The sequence below is a fragment of the Marmota flaviventris genome, chromosome 4 (assembly GCF_047511675.1).
Source record: "Marmota flaviventris isolate mMarFla1 chromosome 4, mMarFla1.hap1, whole genome shotgun sequence".
Taxonomy (NCBI): domain Eukaryota; kingdom Metazoa; phylum Chordata; class Mammalia; order Rodentia; family Sciuridae; genus Marmota; species Marmota flaviventris.
In genome coordinates this window covers 44,744,327-44,750,103 of record NC_092501.1, presented here as the reverse complement: position 1 = coordinate 44,750,103, position 5,777 = coordinate 44,744,327, and the positions used below count along the sequence as shown (strand labels likewise).

The 5,777-nt window shown below is 44.4% G+C and overlaps 1 pseudogene; it reads left to right on the top strand.

Annotated features, from left to right (window-relative positions):
* Positions 1 to 3,292: 3,292 nt before the first annotated feature.
* LOC114108500 (neurofilament light polypeptide-like) lies at positions 3,293 to 3,998 on the top strand (annotated as a pseudogene).
* The last annotated feature ends 1,779 nt before the right edge of the window (positions 3,999 to 5,777 follow it).

Sequence of the window (5,777 nt, the reverse complement as noted above, 5' to 3'; positions counted from 1 at the left end):
CTTAGGTAGATCCATCTTGCACAGCCTGTCTCACAAATTATCTCCATCTTGGAGATAAGGTCCTCTATAGTGCCTTTGTATGGCAGAGTCTGAAGGATGCTGCTCTCCTCCCTGAAGCAGAGCAGCATCTTTAGGATATTATATTCTGCCAGGACAGCCTGGACTCTCTGAAATTTGACAATGTCATTGGTATCACAATGGATTTTCATGTGTGTCCACCGTCACCAACAAACCAACAAAAACCAAGCCAGGTCATTATGAGGGAAGACATCTCAGCCAGGGTTGCTTGACAAGAATTTACAAGAGTCTGCTGGAATTCAGCTTTTTTAGAACAGACTTCTGCAGCGATGTGTGTCCAGAAACTGTCTGTTTAACTTTGAACTTACATCTCTCTTGTTCTTTACTACAGTTGCCAAGACTTATTATTTGGAAGTATGTGTTGTAGTTCTTTTTACCTTTGCCTTTAAAAATCTCCCCCAGCCCTCAACTCTCCCACTGTGCTCACTGTGAATGTGCCTGCGGCATACTGTGGCAGTATGTGCCTGTTGCTGTGTCATTCAATTTCCAATTCACATTCTTGGCAGAATCTTTCTTGGACCATAATTGAGTTGGATACCTCCATCCTCCTACATGGGCTACCTTTTGTGTTACATGGACAGCAAGTTGCTAGAGAGCAGCCCAGGTGCCCACTGAAAGCAGAACTTGTACTGAAGCCACAGGTTCAGCTACTGCAACTTCAAGAACTCCTGGAGGCTCCTGCACTGAGATGAGAGCACCTGTTTGTGAATCCAGTGTTTTCTGACAGTCACTTGGGCATGCAGGTCAATGATATCTGAGGGTGCCCAGGGTAGACTATGGATATTGTTGATCTGAGTTTTTGAGAGAAACTTCGAAGACAGCGGTATCACTGAACTTTTCACTTGGAACCAGTTTTGCAATTTGCGTCTCTAGGACATAGAACACCTTGAAGTCTTCCACCAGAGAGTTTCCTGTCTCTCCAACAGCTCCTGTGGACCCAGCTCTGCAGGCTACATGCCTCAGACCACTAGGGGGCACCATTCACACATGCAGATGGAGATGCTCTTCCTGAATATCCTGTTGACTCCTGGGGTGTTTTGTGTAGAAGCAGGCCAAGGATAGAGAATTTTTTGTCAGTCCTTTTCATTTTGCTATCATTATGTTTGATTACTAAAGAGGCTATACTCGCTCTTGTCATTTAAGCAACACCAGGAGTAGTGAAGAAATCTTGCATTTATGGTTGTCCTTTGCCCACCCTCTTGGAACCATTGTCAAGAGTTTCAGATGTTATGTTTGTCGTGTATCTCATATTTATTTAAGTGTGAAATTCTGAAATGATTAAATGACAAAATAAAACGTGTTTTGCATGCATTTCAAAGGCATGTAGCATACAAACCTTTATTTTGTAAATATTTTCCTTCATATAATGAGACTGAGTGTAGGTGGATAAATCGCAACTCTAACAGGGGGAATGTCTTATTTGGACAGTCACTTGGAATGTTGATTGAAGTTGCAGATGCTTAGCAATTCTGCTTCTAGATGTTTCCACAGGAAAATGCTATGTTTTCTTACAGAACACTGAATCCCCAGATAAGAATGTTCACATAAAGGTATCAAGTTAGCCACATAAAGTTATCAAGTTAGCTGTGTTAATTTTCCCCCTACAACAGCTAATAGCTGTGATAATGCTTATTCTATTTTTTTTTTTTTTTTGTTGGCCTAAGTGTTGAATCCAGGGGTCTTCTCCACTTAGATAGTTTGCCGACCCTCTTTATCTTTGGTTGCACAGAATTTCTTAGGTGGTTTTGAATTTGTGACCCTCCTTCCTAAGCCTCCAGAGTTGTTGGAATAATAGGTGTTGTCCACCTTACCAGAATTAGTTTATGTTTTTGGAGGTTTCACTCCCTAGTCAGTTGCCATGAATTTCTCATACTTGGTTGGACATTCCACAGTAGTTTAGCTCAGTGGGAAATTATCAAAGAACACTTAAATCCACAAAAATTCTTATAGCTCAAAGTTAGGGATTGTTTGCCTAATATTGTGAATTTAAGATTGAAAACACACACACACACACATACACACACACTATAATTTCTTGTTATGTTAGAGCACAAAATAATAAAGTATAAAATGCAAAACATCAAACTCCTCCCTGTCACTAATTTCCTCTGCCAAATAATTCCAGTTCTGTTCCCATAACGTGGTGGACCTCCTATTTCTTCTCTACATATTGCCTGTTTTCCAGTATATATGGAGAAAAAATATAGAAACAGGGTATCAACTAAAAATAGTTTGCTTTCACATTCATGTCTACCTGTGTCCTAGCATCAATTCTTGGGAGATCATCAAAAATTTGAAAAAATTTTATGAAAGTGAGTACACATCAATCTACTTTATTCCATGTAGGAGCTACAAAGGATCCTGTGGTTGGACATACCATTATTTATGCAGAAAGTGCCCTATTCATGTTTCTCTTTTTCCCCCCAATATAAAACTTGCTTCATGAACATACATCTTTTTAACAGTTGCATATATTTATTTATTTAGGTACTGGGGATTAAACCAAGAGACTTTCCACCATTGAGCTATATCCCTGGCCTTTTTAAGCTTTTATTTTGAGACAGGGGCTCACTAAGTTGCAGAGTTGTCTGCCCCTGAACTTGCAATCCCTTGCCCCAACCTCTGGAATACTTGAGATTACCAGCATGTGTCACAGTGCCTGGCTTCCTATATTTTAATAGCAAATTTATAAAAACAGCACAGAAGATTGACAGCATTAAAAACCTGCACTAGCATGTGGGACAACTCAGAACGTCATAGTGAGGGAAATCCACTGTATGATCACAATTCTACAAATGACATTTAGTGGCTGTCAGTAAGAAGTTAACTTAGTTTGTAAACAATCAAAATGCTGCCACAGTCCAAAAAAAAAAAAAGAAAAATAATAGCAGACCTTTATAATCATCATACAGCTGTATTGCCAGAATTTGTTCATTATAACATTTTGATCTGCATTAATGCTTTGCATATTTAACATTTACATGAAACAATCACACACAAATAAAAAATGGAAAAGCTGCCAATACATGATTCCTCTCCCCTACTTTTCTACTTATAATCATCCACTGAGGCACCTTTTGAACCTTGGGGACAGAGGGGATGTTTAACATCAGACCTAAAAATAGTGGTTTGGTTTGTGGTTTTTGAGATGCTGTGAATCAAACCCAGGGGGTGGGGTGGGGGGTGGGGGGATTGGGGGGCACTGGCCGCCAACATGAGTTCCTTAAGCTATGAGCCTAGACCTCCTACAAGAGGTGCTATGTGGAGACTCCCCAGGTGCACATCTCCTGCATGAGCAGAGGCTACAGCACAGCATGCTTTGCTTACTCCAACTACTAGGCCCTGGTGTCCTCCTGGCTCTCTGTGCGCTGCAGCTACTCGTCCAGTTCAGGCTCCTTGATGCACAGCCTGGAGAACCTAGACCTGAGCCAGGTAGCCGCCATTAGCAACGACCTCAAGTCCATCCGCACTCAGGAGAAGGTGCAGCTCCAGGAACTCAAAGACCGCTTTGCCACCTTCAAGAGCGCATGCAGGAGCTAAAGCAGTTGAACAAGCTGCTGGAAGCGGAGCTGCTGGTGCTGTGCCAGAAGCATTCGGAGCTGTCCCGCTTCTGGGCGCTGAAGGAGCAGAAGATTAGCCACCTGTGCCTGGCGGGGGGGAAGCTACCAACGAGAAGCACGCACTCCAGGGCGAGCGCGAAGGGCTGGAGGAGACTGTGCAACCTGCAAGCATGCTAGGAAGAGGAGGTGCTGAGCCACGAGGACACCGAGGGCCGCCTGATGGAAGCGCGCAAAGGCGCAGAAGAGGCTGCGCTGGCCAGCACTGAGCTCCAAAAGCATATCCACAGCCTGATGGAGGAAATCGCTTTTCTGAATCCCCAAAGCCTCATTCTGTCTCAGCCTTTCCTTCTCTCTTTTTAGGCTCCCCCTCTCCTTTAGAACTTGTTCTTATCTTCATTTCTCCACCCTTTTCTACCTCTACTTTTTCACCGCTGTCTCTCCCCTTCAGTCGCCCTAGCCCTCGCCCTCTCCCTCTTTCTTTGCCTCTATCATTCCTATCTTGCCATCCGCGGTCTTCCTGGGTTCCCTGCCCGCGCCCCCGTCCCACCCACCCGCCAATGCGCCCTTGGCGCGGAGCAGGGCGAGCCCAGCCTGTGCGCAGAGCAGGAGTCCCATGGTGCTGGCCTGGCAAATGTCAGCGCCCAGTTTGCTGGAGGCCGCTCTCCCCAGGAGAGCGCCAGGCCGGCCCAGGAGGAAATGCTCCAAGTCTGAGCCAAAATTCCTGGGCGGCTTGGGGCTTTCTGGCTCCAAAACACTCTTTCCCTCCAGAATTCCCATGGCACCTCGCGGATCTCAGAAACCCCAAAGACCTAATCTCTAGGTTCCAGCCAGGGCGCCACCCCAGGAAGGAAGGGTGTTCTTGCACAGGAGGGGATTTGGGGAAGACATGTAGCCCTAGGACGCTGCCCGGGGGTCCAGAGGTTCCTTATGAGCCCATTTCTCTGAGAGAAGTGCTTTCCTCTTTGTCACCGCAGGTTGTTGGCACAGGACCTGAAGCCGGACTCCTAGGGAGCTTTTCTGTCTACCCAAGGACAAGATATTAACTCTAATGCTGTCCAACTCCACCTGACCCTGAGAGGGAGATTCAGGCAAGGTGTCTGCCCTCCACAGAAATCCACTGCTTTGGTAAAGTAGCAGCAATATTAAAGGACGCCTTTCAAAAGAAAATAAATTCATGGCTGTCATACAGATAGAAAATGAGCATGTGCCATAGATTTTATTTAGCTCATTGTTAATGAGGGACCAAGTAAATGTTACAAGCAGTCCTAAGAACGGACTTAGATTAGGAAAAGCAGCTTGCACATGCGAAAAGAATTGAACTCTTGCACTCCAGGAGGGATGGGAACCAGGACAACCTGTAGTAGACAAAATTGCAGATCTGTAGACTATCTATATCTATCTATATCCATATCTATATCTATATCTATATCATGTATATCTGTTTTTTTTTGGGGGGGGGGATCTGAAGGCACAGCTCAGTGGTGGTGTGCTGGCCCAGCATGTGAAACAACCAGGGTTCAATCCCTTATAGTGGCCCTCTACTAGTGTTAGGTATACTGTAGGGAAAGAGGAAAGGGAAATCACATATTCACACATTGTGTCTAACCTTTAAGGAGTTCATGCTCTAGTAATTGTTGTGGTACTAATAAACAGCTCTTGAGCTTTGATTGATTGACTTCTACTCTTTGCCACTTCTGATCTTTCCTTAAACGTCTTTAAAGCAAGTCATTGTCCATTATGCAGATCAAGAAATCCAGGTTCAAAGAGGTCAAGAACCTTGCAGATAACTTGCAGATAAGTCACACAACTGGCACAAAGAGGGGTGAGGAGTAGAATCTAACTTGTCTGCCTCTGCACAGCCTGGTTCTTAGATAATAACACACTACATCCTGTTGTGTTTATGCTAAGAAAACTCGAGGGGGGGGGGTTCTTCATTCCAAAAGCTGGGTGAGTTTTTTGGTGATCTTCTAATCATCCCCCACCTTCCTCCAGTTTAGAACACAGAAACTGAGACAAGTGCAACAAATAATAGTTTTAGTGAAAATACAAATAAAGGTACAGCCCTAACAAATCTGTGAACTCTGAGTACTTGGAGTACCTTGCTTGCTTAACATGGAACACTTTAATTGCCAAGCCTGG